The sequence below is a fragment of the Stigmatopora argus genome, chromosome 19, assembly GCF_051989625.1.
Source record: "Stigmatopora argus isolate UIUO_Sarg chromosome 19, RoL_Sarg_1.0, whole genome shotgun sequence".
Taxonomy (NCBI): domain Eukaryota; kingdom Metazoa; phylum Chordata; class Actinopteri; order Syngnathiformes; family Syngnathidae; genus Stigmatopora; species Stigmatopora argus.
Window position 1 is genome coordinate 9,497,307 of NC_135405.1, and position 19,484 is coordinate 9,516,790.

The 19,484-nt window shown below is 42.3% G+C and overlaps 1 protein-coding gene across 1 annotated transcript in view; it reads right to left on the reverse strand.

Annotated features, from left to right (window-relative positions):
• The window catches only part of foxo3b (forkhead box O3b), a 33,842-nt gene that overhangs the window by 12,010 nt on the left and 2,348 nt on the right, over nt 1–19,484 (reverse strand). The gene's annotated exons all lie outside the window — the stretch shown is intronic.

The following is a 19,484-nucleotide window of genomic DNA, read 5'->3' on the forward strand; positions in this document are numbered from 1 at the left end:
GATGACCTTCTCCCCAGCAAAGCACTCCAGCTCCTTTTGGAGACCCCAAAGGCATTCCGAAGCCAGATGGGCTCCATAATCCCTCCTCTCAGCCTCTTGTGGCCCAGCACAGAGAATATAGGGGGGCCTCTTCCCGTTTCTCCAATAGTAAGAGGCCCCTGCAGAGATATCATAATCGGACGCCCTGACCATCGGACTTAACCTTCTATCTGAGCTCCTCACCTTATCATCATTCTTGTGCTCGTTTACCCCCAAAAGCCTGTACACCAGATGATAGTTAAGAGTTGGGATGTATATCAACTGGTAGCTTTATCTTGGCCTAAAATGCCCCTGATAGTCTTATCAGCCTCTGTCTTACTCTGTCTCAATTGTCAACAGAGTCAATAACTGCACAAGATATTTTTCTATCATTCTTGCCCAAATTACGGTTGATCCCGTGGGCCTCATTTTGACCCCCGGGCCACAAGTTTGAAACCCTAAATGCATGCGAAATCCTGCCAACTCCAAGTACAATCCCACCCATTACATAATCTGCAAATGCTGGAGAACTGAATGGTAAAATTTTTACCACCTCCCTGGATAATACTGCATTCACAAACTTGAAGGAAAAGCCTGATTGTGGGTTAAAAATACAAGTCTTGTGGTGCAAGTAGAGACACAAAACCTGCAATTATGTACGTATAGCATTCAAGACTCTTTCGAGGAAGAATTTAATAGCTTCCTTCCTTCGCCTGTTTTTTTAGTGTACTGTATATTTGATCTACATATGCAATTTTGACCTACTGTATCTGTCTCACTCAGTCCAGATTGTTTAAATTGCTTGACCCAATCACCCACGGCAAATGTTAAACTAGAGGCAAGTATGTGTGTGTATATGTGTGTGTATCTATGTGTATGTGCTGATTTCAGCACTTCCAGGCCTGCCAATTCTCTTCCTCCCCAGCTGAGCAACAGAGTGAAAGTCAAAAGTTTTTCAGTCCCAAATATAATATACTGTACTGTACAGCATACACCAATACTTAGTGTCTCAAGTGTGTATATTTAAGCATGTATGGTGTGCTCACACACACACACACACACACACATGTGCATAGTTGAAACACACACACCGAAAGGCCCTTAGAGTCTTTCCTCCTGGCAACAGCGAGGCCCCGACTTACTTTCGTTTGGCTCCGCCCAAGTCTTTCTGAGGAGGCACATGACTTCCTGCAGGGAGAAATGAAGGAAGCCTTCTCCTCTCCCTCATTGTTTTTCCTCTTACTAGTTGCACATAAACATAATTAGTGAGCACATTAAACGGGTGACACAACTCAGACATTGTGCATTTTTGCTTACTCACTGCGAACTTTGTTTTCTCTAATAGTCTATAATTAAATCACTCCCTTTAAAATCCAGTTAAGCCGGTTCACTAGTCTGTGTGGGCGCACGAGTGTCCAGTATGAACGGCGTGCATAATACACGCACCGCTGCGTGTGCGTGACTACATCACAGTATTGCTAAGCGTATTATGAGCATTAAAAAAGGTGATGGGAACCTCAGCTCTCTTCCGCACGTCTTGTTTTGTACGAACATAAATGCTTCCATAAATAGACATTCAGAAGGGCCAGGTAGCAAGCACCATGTTGGTATGTCTTACTCTTCAGACGAACATAAGAATTCACAAATCTTCTCTAGGCAGGATTTATCACATAAAACCGACTTCAACTAAAACTGAATTCTCAAACGCTCCAAAAATCATCCAAACACTAAAGGGCGTGATTTATTTTCCAAGTGCGAACCGGTTAAATATGCACAAGGCACCTCCTTTGGGCCCTCGCAGCTTGAAGTGAACTTGAGCGCCATGGCAACCAAAATGGAATTTTATTAGAAGTCCAAGCAGACTGTATATTGTTATCAGGTATTTATTTTAGGCTCAAGTGAGGCGTGAACTTAAATAGCCCCTTGTTATGGGGGCTGGATGCTATATTTATGGGCATTCTGGGTCCCTCAGTGATTAGTGGAGACACGAGAGGCCCTCGTCTTTGTACTGACTCTCTCGGGCACTTGCAGCTCAGTGCTGTATTTCATACATGACAACATGTTACTACACATACACACATACACACACACACACACACACAGACACACTGGCCATTGTCTTTATTGTTTGCAATTTCCTTACACAACCTCACAAATAACCCGCCTGCCTCATCAGGTGGCCTCATATCACCTCGCAAAACTATGCTATTAATACAGCTGCACTGTGTATGTATTAGGAGGGTGTCTTGGGAGTTGAGCTTTTACATGACATTGCCACACTTATCCCGACCCTCATCTCGCTTGATAAAACGGCGAGGGCGTGGATGCGCATGTCTGCATTACAGGCTATTAAGGGCGGGTTTAAGGGAGGACAGTGAAAACTGGATGGAGGATTGCGAGAGTGGAAGGTTGCAGCTGCGCCAACCCGACGACTTTAATCTGGCGCATAGACCTTTAAGCGCTGTGAGCGCACAACAAATGATCTTCCGTCCATCCATTTCCGATTATCCTCATCAGGGTTAATGGGTCGTTGAAAAGGCTGATTACACTCGATATATATTTGTTGAGTTTGACTCAAGCAGATGGGTTCAGTCCTAACTTTGAATGACTGGCTGTACGGATGTACTTCACCGATTACAAAACAAATGGAGTTTTGCTACTCTTCCAAAAGCATATTTTTTCCCGTTGTTAGGTTAAATCTGCATTTTCTGTCTTTTTTGGCTTCACTTAACCACACAAAAGTTGACTTCATTTGTCAGTAGGCCAAATCTCTCTGCTCTCTGGCGTTTCTTCTTTTTGCCTGTACCCGTCCCACTCGCTAAGTACAGCAATCGCTCAATTCGAACCACATCCTCGTCGTCTTTTTCTCTCTTTTCACCCACTTTGTTTCTCGGAGGCACTCTGTCGCTCTCTTTCACAGGCTCGTACACTGCGAGGTGACTGTGGAGCTTGAAGGGTTCGGTGCTTTTGAAAGAAGACATTTCTGGTAATCCCTATGCCGCTGTGTGCCAAGTCCTTGTTGAGGGTAGAGTGGGTGGGAGGCGAAGTGAGAGGAAAGAAAGCACTTTACGGCAGGGTGGGCCTTTTGCTAACGGTCGATGTAGCAGCACCTTAACTTCCTTATGAGGCCAGCAGATGTACTTTGATTTTGTACAGTTTGGCCATTTAATTCAGAACTTTTTACGTACCATTCAGAGAGAGCTGACGTATTGCTGGCGTGTACCACACTTTGAGTATTTTATTTTAGCAGATGTTCCCCTGAGGCAAATTTTGATTTGATTTGGTTTTTGTTAACAACAGTATTTTAATGGAATTGACTCATTAATGGCTTAATGTCCTTTTGTGAACTAAAGTGCCAGTTCACAATGACATTGTTTGCAGTCAACCACAGCAATTTCGTGATGACATGTGGAGTCAGCAGTCAGTGGCCTCCTAAAGTCTGCTAAAAATAACCAAATAGAGGCCAAAAAAAGGGGAAGTGGTGGCGTTACGTTAGGGCGCCCGACGCGTTGCACCCTTGTCTGGTCACGCGACAAATGGAGTTTCTGTGTTGCAACGTCGCAACGGCTCCCGTCTGGGCGATTGTGTGCGCAAGGTACATAAACGCTATACAGTATTTGTGCAGGCAATGTTTTGCTTAGGTCAACAAAGTTTTACTTGAGGTAAAAGAGGTGTTTTTGAAAAATCAGGCATTCGCATTTCAGTTTCAAGTTTTTGTGCAAACATGTTCGTGTGTTGGTGTTTGCCCGGGCACATGCATCGTTTGTTGTTGTCGCTTCATTTTTTTCCCCCAGAATGCCCCGCAGTAGAAAGTCTGCCGTCCGTCTGGTGCTCTGTTTCTCACTAAGTGGGTCAGTGGCTGGCTCAGTCGTTGGGTCGAGTTGGGCTAAAGTCACTCGGAGCGTGCGTGTGTGCGCATGGGTTGCTCGGAAAGAATCGCCATCATAATGAGTTCAAAGCCGGGGCAGAAGGGGAGAAAAAAAATGGTACTAAGCCAGACGAGCCGAGTGGGTGGGGCTACATCATCTTTCGGAATAGAAACCAAAAACATGTCATGAAAGGCGAGCGGGCCAGCTAGGGATGCTGAGAACAGAAATTGCTGGGGGCGGACTTTTAACATGAAGGATGCGCACAGACATGAGTGCAGATGGTCCGCCAAAGTTAAGTGTATTTACTTGCTCTGTCTGACGATTGTCTGGCTCTTTCCACTACGGGGGACGCCTAGGGATCACCACTTATAGGGTGAATGATTCACGATACGTGTGAGGGGGCAGGGTGGGCAAAGGCAGTGGAAGAATTTAGGTTAGTGTGAATTATTCAGATGAGCAGCCCCCGCCTCGATAAAAAGCTGCAAAGGACATGTGACCGTCGCCTTGACAGCATTTCGCCCTGGCACACTGGCCTCCGTGTGTATGTGTACAAAGTCACAACCCGGCAGATTAGATAAACCGTCGAGCTGCTGTTGCTGATGCCATGTTGCCTCTCTTGAACTCCCGTTTAATCACTCACAACAGACAAAACCAACTTGTGCGCAAGATGCGTCTTTGGTGCACCAGACAGAGATGACAAGTCAACAACACGGCTTGAAAATGCTCCAATATGCATGCCTGGCTTATAGTTGGTGATGGAACTGGATTAAAAATATAACACTTTTCCATTATATTTGACAGTTAGGAATACTAGACTAGGCTTTGAGCAGACTAAAAACACAAATGATTGAAAATACCTGCAAAAACAAGACTGTAAAGTCCCGTGACATCCCTTCCAAGCGTTAAGATCGTCCAAGTGTTGTCGGAACTAGTATTTCTATTTATATAGTAAATCAATTCTTTGTTTTCTAGTTGCCTAATGTTATTTTTGTATCATGCTGAAGAAAAATGAGGAAATGTGGTATATACACATGGTATCTCCGTGATAAACCAAAAGCGAAAGATTAGCTGCTGCATTCCGACGTGATCTGGTAATGTCATGAATTGGTGACTAGGCCTCGAGCTAGTACCGTCAATTCCGCCGGCAGATTGCATTTACTTGCGAATATAAATAAAACTGGAACGTTACCTGACTTAAGGGCTTTAAATGGGACTTAATATGCATGCTCGGCAATGTCATTTGCATACTACATCTTTCCTGATACTGACTCTAGGCTAAGTTTTCAATGCGATTTATCATGTAAAGGCCCCCAAAATGTACTGTTGCACCGCAGAGTGCAACAGGCGTCCCCACACGTCAAATCCTCCCCCACCCCTGTCCCTCGTCAACTTCCCTTCCTCTTTTAACCTCCCCGCTTCACCCACCCTCCATATCTCCGTTCTCGCCTTTAAGTCTCTCTCGGGTTTCAAACTTGGAAGGCGGCCAATTAACACAAGAGCACTGAGATGCTGGAGGAGAAGGGGGTGGGGGCATCGCTACACACTGACCTACATACACTTCCACCCAGCTGATTGAATCCCGCATTGAGGCGCACAGCCAATCGCGAGCCGAGTCAAAGCGGCAGGCAGCCAATGGTGACGGCGGCTGGCTGCGAAGCCACGGCGCTGTCTCTGTACAGTTTGGGGTGATTATACAGGGGGCCTGCGAGAAGACAACGACAAGACTGACTGAGGGGAGTTGCAGCGAGGGAGGTAGACGGTGAGGGATCCGCCAAGCGAGGCTCGGACGGACAAATATAGACACTTATTCCTCAGCCTCCTTCGTCTTATGGCGTAACGAGTGTTGACAGATGAACCTTCACGCGGAGATGGGATTGGTGGCCCGTATTTGACATTGCTCCTTTCGTGGCCCATACCAACCAGGCTTTGCAGACTGTACAAGTACTACCTCAAACAGTGGCCTGTTTATATACTCAACTCTGAACTGCTCAGGCAGCTATTCGGAGGAGTGTGGTGGTAGATAAACTGCAGTTTCACAAAAGAGAGAAAAAATGTAGTATGCCAAAAATGGTTCTTACCATTTTTGACTCTAAAATAGGTAAAATGTGGGAAACAAACCAATGTTTCATTTCCGCCAATGAAAAAACAGAATAGAGTAGAAACAAATTTGACACCAATTTCTACACTGCATATAGAAAATCTGTGGCATCATCTTACAAATAGATGAGATTTGTTCTAGAAAGGAAAAACTGGCCCATTTGTTGAACTGTGCTTGAATTACTGTAAGCAAGGATCATTTTGACACGATCTAATGACAAATATGCTCAGCTAGCACTGACTCAAAGACACACACATAGACGTAGCCACAATTTTGGCACCAGGCACCATGGAAAGTTCAATCTGCTGCCAACTCATTCTTGGCACTTGGGGTTAGCCCTTACATAACAAACTAACTGTACACTTTCGTCTGAAACAAATGTGTTTCCACCTCTATTGCATTTCATCGCAGTCACCCTTTAATCTACCCATGCTCTGAATCAGTTTTGCTGCGATGACAAAAAACAATACTAAAGAAGAGGAAGTACAAGACAATAAAAATGCCAAGAAAAGCAAGCAATGAGGGAGCGAGGGGAAGCAGTGGGGGAGGTAGCAAGAGGCACACTAACCCATATTTGCGCAACTGTGTAGTGGCTCGGGGAAATGATGGATTATGGGGAGGCAGGCTGAACGCTAAACGTGATCATGTGGTGCGAGAGCTGAGGGATAAATGGGGAATCTTCGTTAAGACGACTCAAAAAATGCATGTTTTCAAAGATGGGTTGCTGAAGAAGCGGTACAAATGCTAAAGAAATGCACTTATCATAAATGGACTATATTTCAGACAGTTTGCATAATTCCCCTTCAGGGATTACTATTATAAGTATAATGCATTTAGTCATTCCTATTCTGCCACCCTAAGATAACCTGCCAACTCCAGCAAAATTGCAAAATCTTCTGAAAAGCCATTAATGATTCAAAATCAGCTCCTCCCAAAACAAGTACAGCATTACTCATAATAAATTACTTATGGGTGCGTATTCACGAAATAAATAAAATATATGTAGTATGTGTATAGAATATATAATACATTTTTTGGACCATCCGAGGGCGGGTTCAAAAGGTCACTCACTTTAAAATTGGTACTGTTCGTGGACTGATCTGATCAGGATTAAATTTTGTTGGAATAAAGTATTTTAAGGACATGTATGCGCAAATCCTCCCTGCCAGATTTTTTTATATTAATACAGTAACCCACTTGGGTGCATAAGGTTGGGAAAGTCCTCATATACTCCGTGTTTAATATTGCTTGGCCTATGCTTATGTAAATGCACATGCCAGGATTAGGTGGATCTAGTTCACTCACACGCAAACACAGACACATAACGCATGTGCGCAAATGCAAATACACTATGCGTTAATCAGACTAAAAGCCTTTCGAGCACACAGTGATGTCATTGTGAAGCGATAACCGAGAACTGGCGCGTCCTCAGGGGATCTGATGGCCCACAAAGGTCTGGCTCACAAATCGGTGTCGCACACACAATTGTGAACGTTTTGAAGCTAGCATCCTAATTTATGGGAGGTGATGGAGCTCAATGAATAATGCAAAACACTGACGTATAAGTGCTCGTATGAAAATGGAGTTCTGAACAATACTGACCTGTCCAACTCGCTTCAAACAAGAGATGCAAAAGTCAATGTTTTCTACCATAACATGCATATTTAAATAGGAAGAGGTTATGCCCGGGCAGGCGGCGCTACATTTTTTTAGGGCGAGCATTTGTTTTTCATCTTGCTGCCAAACCGCAGAGTAAACACTCGTCAGTTTTCCGACTCATGAATTTGGGTGCTATGTGACGGACAATTTGTACAGCTGAGCAGTCTTTTCATCTATGTGAAAAGAAACAAAAGCCATTGATTGAATTGGACAGACTCATGACCGTGACCAAGAACTACATTGATGTGTAAATCAATTTGTGTCAGAATGCTGAAAATACTTTTCAGGTAGATAACGCAATCTTGGTGGATTATATGTGTTTCTCAGGAAATTGTGCGGTCAGCAGTAGTCAGCAAAACCTGTTTTTTTTGTGCGTGTGTAGAACCACTTTGCTCGGAGTCCTGCTTATCTAATTCTACGTTGAGGTTATTATTCCTTCCAAGAATGCTTTTCCCACTAGTCCACAAAGAACATGTTAGAACTCGAACTTAACACTTTTCAACCGGCTCGCTGTTGTTGACGGTAATGTTAATTACAAATATTTAGAAATGACCTTTGCTCAGAACTCAAATCACGTTTTCATGGGGGTTTGTGTTCTTGTAAAGAATCTTAAATAATGCGCCCCTCAGAAATATCAGAATTATAATTAAAAGCATGATAAAAATAATTTTATGGTAAATTGTAGTGAATGCAGTGTTGTAACCCCTTCTAACTCTAGTCTATCCTGTCCTCCCACTTGCATATCTATAACTAATTATTCAATTGTGCTCAACCTTCCCAGTCAAAATGGATTTGGATGTTTATCCCAATCAATGGCAGCCAATAAGCGAACATTAAATAACATTGAAGCCATTACAACAAAAGGAAGGTGTTTATCTGTTTCCCTAGCTTCCATCTACATGCCAAAGTTAGTGTTGTAAATGCAAAAACTGTTAATTGTTCAAACAGATAAGGTTTGTCTCTCACAGTCATTGTCAGCCAATTGGTTAATTAGTTTTTTAAAGATAAAGAACACCATGGCAGAGTGGGAATGTTGCATACTTGACTCAATAACTAGATCAGATAAACACTGCACAGCCTCCTGCCCTACTTAACGGCACAGTTGAACCCCCATCACATTTACTGTATCTCTTCCATTAGAGCTCAATACTGCTTGGCATGTTGTCACGGCGTTCTACGTTAAAGGCGAAGAAATCTTAATTCTTGCCTTTACAGTATTCTGTGCAGTGCAAAAACGTTCGAATTGATTGCAATAGAGCAGCTGTTACCAGCATACCAGCAGAGAAAGTTTGTGATCGGAGAAGCGTGGACACGAGGTGAAAGTCAGAAAATGTACAACAACAGCTGAGGCCAAGGGCTTTCCCCTGCATCCCCCCCCCCAACTCACTACTACACACACAAATTCGCCTACGTATTCATAGCAGGCACAAAGCCTCCACTGTAGAAGGGCCCCTTCACACACAAAAGCCTTGAGCCACTAACATAAGAGATGTGTGTTTGAGACTATGCCTCTATGCCTGCATGCTGGCTGGCTAGCTAGATGGCCGCCCCCCACACCCTTTTAGCGTGATGTGTTTATGCCCATATTCCCTTAATATCCCCCTAGCCAAACCATTTTGAGATGCTGCGGGTCTCGGGAGGGTCTATATCTGTGGGTATCGGTTCCTCTCTTCAGCAGCAAACAAAGTGATTGATGGGCAGATGGCGAGGAGCGTCGCCGTGGGAACCCTCGGATGAGCTGCTTGCAGAGAGGAATCACACATGCATAGACCTACAATGCCCTCCAACGCACAGTCTTAATATACCCTCCATTCTGTGTGTAAAATCAAGCTGTGTGTATGGTTCAATGTGCCCGCAGGCTTTGGCGGGATTTCATGCTCTCATAAGCAACACATAGTAACACACCAATGGCCATTCTCGCCACCCCGGCGAGACACACTAGCCTCGAAAAGACATGGGTGGAGGAGGAAAGACAGAAAGATGAGCAAAAGGGGAGAGAAAGGCGGATTCACTAATGCACGGCGCTCTCAAACTACTCACAAAGCTTCTTAGCGAGCGGCCACAGAATGCATATCCAGCAGTCTGAACCACGTGGATCCAATAATTATGATTTAAGGTCATTCACACACACGTTACCTTAAAATGCCCTGTTCTTTTGCCGTCATCTTGAATTCAACTGGTCTTAAAAATGATGCAGTCCTTTCAAACATAGATTACCGTGCCCAGTCCTGCCCTACACTTTCCTGTCCTCTGTCATTTTATCAACCAAATATCATAGCTAAAAGATGGTGATATTGATTGGATCTGATCAATGTATCATTAGACCCTTAGCTTGAACTCGGGTTGTAAATGATCAATTTCATGGCGATAAAATGACCCTGAAACATGACATCACTGCCATCCCATCCCAGTTCAAATTGAACATCCTTCACCATCAATGACTGCCAATAAGTTGAGTAGGCTTTTAAGACCCACAGGAGAAATGATCGACACCTGATTTTTTTTCCACAAACAGCACTCAACTATGTCTATCCGGTTTGAGGATCTGACCCATAACCTCACTTATGGTCCATTGTGTAGCATCTATGTTTTAAGCCTTCGCAGCAAATGCAACACTCTTCTGTTGAATTTAAGCAGAGGTGATGGAGAAGGTTTCAAGCGACTGCGTCTTTTCTCTTTGGGTCAAATTTCGACCTTTCTCTTTCATCGGTGTTAAGGTAAAACGTGCCCTGGAATCAAGTTTCACCCATCTCACCGCCGCATTCTCAGAGTTGGGCGATTTTCGAGAAGATTCAGTCAATTGTGACGTCTTTTAACAATCAAACAAACTGTTCTGATCAGCTAAAGGTCATGTGAGTTATTGTACTGTCAGCAAACACGAAAGGACATACAGTACTTATTAAATTGACCCATATTGACAGCCTCGTATACTGGATCTACTTTTCCTTATCAAGCCCACTAACCACTCCCCCCACCAAACAGCACACACTCACACACACTCCTCATAAAAGCCAGGTGCGCAAACAAAGGTTTGCCTCGGCGTCATAAACTATAACCGATAAAATGAGAGGGGAAATGAAATGGAGGCCCATCTCCTGCATCTTCAAATAGGTTACGATGGATTTTCTTTGGATGACAAATAGTACAGATATTGTGAGATGATGCATTGTTGTGTGAAGATAAATTGTACAAATGAATTCTCTAGCATTTGACAGCTCCAATTATTGCTCCATTTTGTCTTAATTGTATTGTTCATTTCACTGATAAATATTTTTGCAGTTATTCCGTTCATACATTTTCATCATGACTCTTAGCGTGAATTTTGAGCAGTATTGCACTTGATAACCAAACGTGTGGAAACAGATAATTTGAAACGTTTCTTAAGGTAATTTCAAATGGAACTCAAGTTTGTGTTTGCACTTTGTTCAGCCACTTTGCCTTTGAATGGTCTTATGGAGCAAATTTGGATAGAATTTGGTTTGCTTTGTTTGGTTATTTAGTGTAGACTAAAACTGCAAAGGACCTTATAGGGCGGAAAAATAACCCTAATATAACTGAGGAAGTGAATTATACAGTAGGTGAGTGAGTGAAAGCATTCAGTAGTTGTAGTAGCAGTAGTAGAAGTCGAAGTGGCAGCCTTTGGACTTTGCTATTGAGCAGCTGAACAAAGGCTTACTTCATGCCACAGTACGTTGCCTCCCCACGCATGCACTCACACTTTGAAAGCCTCAAGCTTCAGTTCTGACTTCATGAGGATTGGGATTAGCTCTTATTCGAAGCAAGAGTGTTTACGTGCGGGACTAGTAACAAACTTCCCATTCCACCGTTGTGGGAATTTATTATCAGACAGCCCAAAGGAACAAAAAACATAATTCCCCAGTTTTAATGATGCGTAGAGGATATGGAACATTTGAGGCCAGCCTGTGGACAACAAGAATAGCTGTAGTTGATACTACGGACTGGCATGCATTGCACTGCCATGTTGAGCTTTAGGATTTCTGGGAGACAAGAGAATGCTGTCGGTCTGCGGTGGGGCTGGACAGGTGGTTGGCAGACTGATTGCAACTGCCTTCATACTATAGTTAGAAAGCGAAAGAGTCTTTCTAGGGAAAAAGAACATTCATCAGTTTTCTACACTGTTTATCTATATGAGAATGGCTACCTATACACTTCCTCTGTTGACTTATGGCAAATAGAAATTCACACTGAATGAAGCTTTTGCTGTGAAAAAAATCAGCCTTATGTAATGTAAAAACGTGATCTGACTTGCTGTAGTGGATATATTAATCAGACTATATTTACCAATCATTATTTTACTTTACAGTGTAATTAACTATTTTAAGTACTTTATTTCTGAACCATTATTCTTACAAGAAGTGAACATAAAAAAGTGCGTGGCAATAACGTTGTATACTAGTTTTATTTCAAATTTGGTATCCACACTAGCATTAGCAATCAGTTTATCAAGATAGCTGGGAACTGCATTAACTAATTTAACATGGAAAGTCCAACCATTTTTTTGCAGGGCTTTTAAATTTTAAACAAAAATAATCAATCAAACAGATTTAATTACCGTACATCATGAAACATACACATAATTGAGAAAACATATGATTACATTATAAGCATGTTCAAAAAGGGAGTTTATTTTTAATCACCCTGTACAATGACAGACGTTAATGACTTTGACTGCCTTGTGTTGTATTAAATGGGAATTATGGAAAATAAGTATTTGAATATATTTGGACCCTGTGGCTAAACTAAGTGGACACACACAAACAAGCATAGCTGGATTAGCTCAATTTCACAGGCATCCAAACCAGTTAATCCAAGTTTAATCCGCTACCATCAATCTGGACTAGAAGCATAACTGGGAAGGAATAAGCAACTACAATGCAATTCCTTCCCTTACCATTTCCCGTCAGCACCCCACTTCTTTAGTTGGCACAGAAAGCGTGGTCGGAGCCGATTAATTGTTAATCAGGATGAGTAACTCAGGCAGTCTTTGCCGACTCAGTGATGCCACATTGTTTTATCAGTGTAATTGAAAGCGACAGGGTCACCCAAAAAAACAAATTAAAGTTTTAAAGCCAGAGTGGCAGTTTGTGTGGAGCCAAAAGAGACTCATTTTTTTTCCAAGCATTAAGCATTTTCTCCTTAAAAAAGCTTAAAAGTATTAGACCTTGTTATCGGAATTCTATAATTGGCTATGCGTGCCATTATCATAAATAATTATGGTAATTTAGTTGTGCTAGTAGTATAAATATGTTGGTCCTTCCAGTGTATACTTTTCCCAAAGTCTGTCCTTTTTTGGTGCATAATTATGCACTTCAAAATATGAATTGTAAATCAAAGTTTAGGTTTGCACGTAAGTATTTGCATGGGTGTCTTGTGTATGACCCGTGTCTGTAATTACTGGGTTTCTGAAGGTTTTATTTGCTTTACACAACGACCGATCGTTAAAACTCGAATTTCCAGTAGGGCTCGTTTTTTGTTAGTCATTTCTCATTAAGTTGATGATCAGAGAGGGGGAAATAGGGTTCACTATTGTAAAGCTTTGTTGATTGGTTTTGCTGGAACAGTTTTGCACATGTGGCCAAATATGTTTAGATTTTTCCTCATGTGATGAATCTGTAAACAAATAAAAAATCAGTAATGGGGGCAACTAATATTTTCCCAGCAATGTAGTTCATGCATGGCGTTGGTGACCTCTAAACCACAAATGTCAGGACCATTGCGAAATCAATAACCACTTAACAAGCAACTCTTAGCGGTTTTCATCATGCTATTGGTTCATCATGCACGGAACCTCAGCTGACCAATAGTTTTAGAAATAGAACCTTAGACCATTGGACAAGGGTGACGAACAAGTTGAAAAGATCAAGTTGCTTAGTTGCCATTTACTTTTTCTTGCAACTTCAGCTATGCACTTTCTTTCAATTAGCAGGACCAAACATTACATTCACGCATCAAGAGTGGAAAAGAGATCAGCGTAATCTGCCGGCAACCACAGTGCTGAGCTGCCCGTTTCGATCGGGTGCTCTGATAGCAAGTTCCGCTAGAAAATCACCGACTCAACAGGCTCCCGGTATATATGCGAGTTGCTTTGGCTTTAATTTGCAAAAAAACAAGAAGCAAATGCAATTAGGGAGTACGAGAGAGTTGGACCATTGATTTTGTTAACTCCGCAATGGCAGAGTATGGGAGAGTTCCACTCAACTTCTTTGAGTAATGTTTCTGCAACGTCTGTGGATCTGGATATCTTTGTCAGAAAATGGATAGATGCTGCTGGAATGGTGTTGAATTGTTAAAGGTTATGTGCTGATGTTTTTTTTATCTGACAATTTAGTTCAGCGCTGACTCCCAAAAGGGGATGAAAATGCTGTGCTACTAGCCATTGTTATGCGACTTCCTGGATGAACAGCAACGTAACAGGACATTTTAACAATTGTGCATGGTTTTCTGCTCATAAAGTGTGGTTAATTCTGAAAACAAACAAGAAAAATCAAGCAAGAAATGACTAGCAAACACTTTAGTGTGTACATATCAACCCAAAGTAAGACAAGATAGACTCCAGCAGACCCTAATGAGAACAAGCGCGATAGAAAATAGATGAAGGGGGAAAACAAATCTCCAAAGTAGTCGAAAAAGTACATTGTGCAAGGGGTGAGACTAGTGAAATCTTCATCGTCTTTCATTAAAAGCCCAAGCAGGTTTGAAGAGGAGCAGCAAGCTCAATATAAGGGCAGCTTGTTTATTTCCTACACGTCGTTTTATATCCAGACAAACGAGGACGCTATCAGAAAAATAATGAGGGATGGGTGAGAGGAGAGGTGTTGGAGGACGGGAAGGAGAAACAGACGCTGCAGCAAAAAAAACAATGCGCCTTTAGCCAAGAACAGCTCTTAAAAATTAATACAGCATTCTGAATTCCTCCTGAGCGTATTGAATAATTGAGAGGCATCTTTGAACAGAGTCGGGTCATGCCGAGAGGGCGAGGGCGGCAACTATGGGAAAGTCATCTTTTGCTTCAACCGGGGCCATTTCGTTTCTATTAAAAGATGCGTAAGGTGATTTTTTTTAGACATTCTGTTCATGAGGATTTTTAAATGAAAGGACTGACATTGTTCGGATGGCTTTTGTTTATGTTTTAACCATCATCTTTGCATTTTCTGTGTACAGACCTACATTTACAGCCTAAATTCCAATATCCGTTGAATTGTATTACATCAATGGCTGTACTTTTTGTCCAATCAGATTTCATCCCTCCAGTATTGCCATATTATCTGCGAACGACCCTCAGTTGTGCTAGCTCTTTGTTCAATAGTAACATCAGTATTGGGAATTTCAAGAGCATTTTTAGGTTCTTCTCATGTTATTGATCAAAAGGTTTAAAAAAGAGCTGCTTTTGTTTTCAGTTGTTGGCAGTTGCATGCTCTTACGTCAGGGGTTGCTACTCTTTATTTGATTGCATTGCCAAAACCTGAATGAAGTCGATTAAAGTCGTAAAGGCTAAACATATCGCTGCTGCAAATGGATTGTAAGCACGAAAGAAAAATTGCCGCCAAAACAATGGTGGACCACAGCGTAAATGTACTACAAGCATGCATATAGTGTTTCTTCACTAAGTGACATTGCCGACGACAAGCCTGACCAGTGTCGTTTTGCATGACGTAATGAAACGTGTTTCTATTGATCGTTTTGGTTGGATGGCCAAATGGATAGAGTGCAGCATCATCGATATTTTGTCCCACTCTGAATACATTTGACTTGTTAGCACAGCTCAAAAACAGGGGCATGAATTGAAATGACTCAGAAGTGTGAATGAATAATAAAAATCCAAATACAAGACTTCTCTTGGTGAAAGAACTGTGCCCATTGATTGGAAAATGGAAGCAGAACAGAGCCCAAAGGCTGACTGCGCTGGGTGACACTATTCAGACGTTTGGAGGGGTGCCTGGAGCTAGTGGGTTCCCATAACCCAGCGCCCCACCCTCTCCTTTAGCCTCACACACTCTCACAAACCACTCTATTGGGAATCACAGCCAGAGGGCACTTGTATTACACCATTTTGGAAGCAAAGCTCGTTAATTTTCCCGACTCAGCTGCCCCCTCCCCTCTTTTCGTTGTTGCCTTCTTGCATTGGGTTCCTTCACTTTGGCACAGTGCCTACTTGATTATGTTCCAAGAAGTTCCAGGAGGAGTACAAACACTACACGAGTAATAGTGTTTCTGATTGCGTTTTACTTTTACGTTCTTCAAGAAAGATTGAATCATGAGGTTTTTATTTGTCCTGTGACCATATCCCAAATGGGCTACCCTCAACGACATGAATGGAAATGACATTATTCTGCCCTGCCAAAAAAGAAATATGTAATGCGTTTTTCATAAGGAAAATATTAGTATTTAACATATTTTTGTGTGCATGTGTGTATCTTCACTTCCATTCAAGTGGTGTTCGTATTTTTCCACCCACTGTTCCAAGGAACCGTCCAATAGACGCTCAGATTTTTCTTCTCTTAAAAAAAAGAATCAAATCTCATTTTACATATGATTTAGCTCTGCCTAAAAAGTGATTGTATAATTCATACACAACATCTCATCAGCACAAAAAAATACTATCCTCCCTGCTATAAAGTAAATTCATGAATTCATAGGCAACCTTATGATAGCCGCTCTCCCGTTTGTCCAGCTTGTTGTACTCTGCTAGGAAAAAAATTAATAATTTCGCGGTGAAAGTATCAATGCTTTAAGCGTCCTCTACCATTAAAATGACAATCGGGACAAGGCGCCACTTTTTGCTTCTAGACAGCCTATAACTGTGCTTAGCGACTTTTATTGAGGCAAAGCCCATATTTTACATACATTTCGCAGCACACAACCACACAAAAATGCCTCATAAAGTATATATACTGTTTACGGGGGGAGATATGTTCCACTATTGGCGTCTGTGGATGTTTATTATTTAAAAAGCAAGAAGAAGAAAAAAAGAAAGAAAACCAAAAACGCACCACTACTGTCAGATATTAAAAAAACACAAATGCCTGAACTGGGACAATACCGTTAAATACGCAGCGTCAACTAGCCCCGTAAGTTTGACACCACTGGTGTAACTAGTAATCATACGTTTCAGACCAATTGGGCGCATTGCAATACTTGTGTTTGGGAACGCCGCAACTCGTGGCAGTGCGAGATGGACATCAAATTTGGAGCCCGTTTCAACGCCGGGCAGCTGATGAGCCCGAACATGAGCAGGCAAGCACGTCGCATATGTCTGTGCATGTCTGCCCTTGCGGGGAAGTATGCAAAGGTTAAAAACACACCGAGCAGGCTCAGCTGTTATTGGTGGAGAAAGAGAGCAGGGTGTCACCTTAATACGGGTGCATCAGCATCTTTGGAAACCTATAAAGTTTAATTAGTGAATAGAGTAGACGTGCATTTGTGTGCGTGTGTGTGGAGCGTGGCTGCGACATAACCTTGTCTTGGACTGTGATGGGCAGCTGCTGTAAAGAGCCAGCCTGTTAGAGCAGGGTTAAGTAACAGCAAAGCACAAAGTTCACTGCAGTCAGGAATACTTTCACACACACATTCTCACATAAATACACACAGATGCGACTAATCTTCTGACTTAAATCTCTCACACACACATATACAGTGTTTCAGGTGCGCTCACAGGTACTATTTTGAGGTCCAGTTTCTCTCCTTTAATGCCTGACCCTTCTCTGAACGCAAATTTCAGCAACTCCACAGCTCTGGACCCGCCCCTTTTGGACAGAAACTCTCTTGGCGGCAGGAAGAAAAACACAGACTCTGCTAGAATCCGAAATCCTAAAAAAAAGATGACTTATCTAAGACTAGAGAGGAGGGGAGCCAAAAATTGTTCAGATGGTGCTTAAATTCTAGTTTCCATTCAACAAAAGTTTTACAGGGACTTATGAAACCGAGGGAAAAAGGCTTATAAAATGAGACTCTAATACTGCTGATATAGTCCATAAAACTGATTTATTCTATCAATTCAATACCTAATTCGAGAATGAATCGTTCAATCCATCGAGAGCAGTAATTTCCCCCAATAACGACTTTATAAACCTTTTTCGAGCAGTTGCAAAGAAGTTGGTAGAAGTTGCATAAAGTGATCAGATATTTCCTTGAGTTACTTACACTTGTCTTGACCTAGTTTTTCCGAGGTTAATGCTTCACCAACAAGAGATATGAAGTGACGTAAGTGGGAACCTGGGAGAGAAACCCAGAGGGATTACTGGGATTTGCTCAGCAAATCTCCTCAACAAAAGGTGCCCTGGCTGCATGAAACTGCGAGTGCACCTGACTGTACATTGTGGAACTTAGTCTTTAAGAGTAAAATGGGATTTTGGGGGTTGGAGGGGTTCTCTTTGTGAAGTAGTCATCTGAAAATGACATTCCTTAATCTAAAACGTACACTCTTAAACCTTCTGGGGAAAAAACTCAGCAAAACCCAATAACTATCTTTCTTAGACTACCCTGTGAGGGGTGTTAAAAATGGCTGTGTGTTTACTCTATTTTAAGTGATGTTGATGTTTTTTAAAAAAGGGTGAGAGTCTCGGGTAAGAGGACTAAAAAAAGCCTGCCAAGATTTATGGGCAGATCACACGTAACACTAAACCCCCACACACACCCGCACATTGCCTCTCATGCCCGAAATTCCAGAAGTCACGGCCTTTTCATGGTGACAGAGAACCGGCCTCGACTTAGCGGGGCTGCACACTCGCACGCATTGCAAAACCTGAGAAGCCCTCATGGGAATGGCCAAGGGTGTGGAACGATTTTTACACCATGTCAATTTGTGACACTTGGAATAATATTTTGCGTTCAAGAATAGCCAGCATTTCGCATATTGCACTACACGTTTGAGAACCATTGGAAAAAAGGCATTTCCATGGAAATATTGCCTGTATTGTCAATCGTGACCTTCCCTGATCTGCTGTGCCTCTTTTTCGCATAGCCCACATGTCTTTACTGGGAGGGGCGAGCCCGCCCTATCCCCCCATCCTTGCCTTTCAAAGCTTTCCCCTCAGGTTCACCTAAAGTCTCAGCAGCGCAGTGGTTATGTAATCATTCCCCGTCGTGGCAGCCGCAACCTTGCTTACCTGGCCTGAGACACTGCTTGTTCCCTGCCAAGGCTTTACATAACAAACAGCAAAACAAGGTCACGCATGTGTTGCGATAATCATATGTGCGTCTAGTTCTAAATATAAAAACCAGAGGATTCCGTTCAACTGGTCTGAGAGATTTTCTCATGACCACGCTGTGCTTGTGTTACTGCAGACTGATATGTTTACATTCCGTCCTTGACATTATTAATGGATTAACTTAAATGACTGTTGGGAGGCACACAAACTAGGCTAGTGTGTTTCCAGATAAACCGGTTACAACGTCTCTCTGTGTGTGTCTCAGAGGACTGCGCTCACGCACATGGCTCGCATCAGGAGAAACAAAGGACCTCTGCTTTCATGTCATATTTATCATTGGCACACCTACGCCGTGTCATTTTGGTTAAGAGTTAGTCATGTAATACAACTGAGGGGGAGGTGTTTCTAATGTTTTGCTGGGGAACAATGTGACATCCACACCACAAAAATAGATTTAATGCTCAACTAGTACCTTTCTTGGTGCATCGTAGGAGTTCCTTGTTAGATGTATGCACATTGCAACACATGGTCTGGTTGTCAGACAATTACAGAGCTATTATATATGCATTATATACCTTTATACTTTAACAAACCTCTCACCAAAAGGTGGGGACAAGGCTGCTTTTGTTGCTTGAATTTGATCTTTGAATACATTTTTGATCATGAGCAACA